The sequence below is a fragment of the Octopus bimaculoides genome, chromosome 5, assembly GCF_001194135.2.
Source record: "Octopus bimaculoides isolate UCB-OBI-ISO-001 chromosome 5, ASM119413v2, whole genome shotgun sequence".
Taxonomy (NCBI): Eukaryota; Metazoa; Mollusca; class Cephalopoda; order Octopoda; family Octopodidae; genus Octopus; species Octopus bimaculoides.
In genome coordinates, this window is record NC_068985.1 from 90,635,041 (window position 1) to 90,636,032 (window position 992).

Below are 992 nucleotides of genomic sequence, written 5' to 3' on the forward strand. Positions count from 1 at the left end.
ATGCATTTATGTGTAAATGTATGTATGCATCTAGATATTGATGTGTACAAGTATGGAAATGTAGTAATATATTTTTGTGTAGGCTGTTCTTGCAAGATATATAGTAACTGTCCTATAGGGGGCACATGCGAGGCTTACCTATGAGGTTAGAGTGATACCCAGTCCTAATATCCGTAATAAAAGTAACGTAACACCGAACATCAATATTATTAGCAGATTAACCAGGTCTCACGCTAATACTGTTGCCACGTCCATAGATAATAACCGAGCCGGGACCAGCATCACAAAGAGCGTCACCGAATATCCTGGAATCAGCGCCACGCATAATGAGCAACCCATAGGTGCAGATAGAGTAATCATCCCGCAAAGTGTTTGAACACCATTACAAACGCCGCGCCTAGAAATAACTCGGAGGAGATAACTGCTCCTCCCAGCTCACCCGCCTCAGATGAAGACTACACATCTTCGTCACCGATGTGATGACTAGCACCGCATTTTATGTTGCCAGGGGTGCAAATAGGACCACATCCCATGTTTATAATTATATTGGTTCAGCAAGTACTTCGTTCAAGAAATGATTTCTTAAGCATTAGTCACGTCCCTATCCCGCCATGTGTGGAACAACAAAGATCAGTGGACCCCGTGTGATACCAGCAGGAAATTAATTGATTATCGGACCCGTATATTAATGGAAGAGGTCTTTGCAAGATCTGCATGGTGGAGAGAGCCAATATTCTTAAGGGCTATAACAAACCTGACGCATTAAACAACCGCAAAGACGTGTTTTCTAAATGCGTCCCCTTCAAGCGCTTTTTACTAGAAAATTGCATCTGCTGTTTTGCTCGTTGGGACTGTCCGAGTCTATCAAGGTTATTTTTTTCCCCTCTGATTAAGGGGAAACAACCTGCCCACATTAACATTTTTCATATTCCACGAATTCGGAGCGTTGACTCAAGTCTGCAACGTAGATATTAAAAAATGTTTTATACACA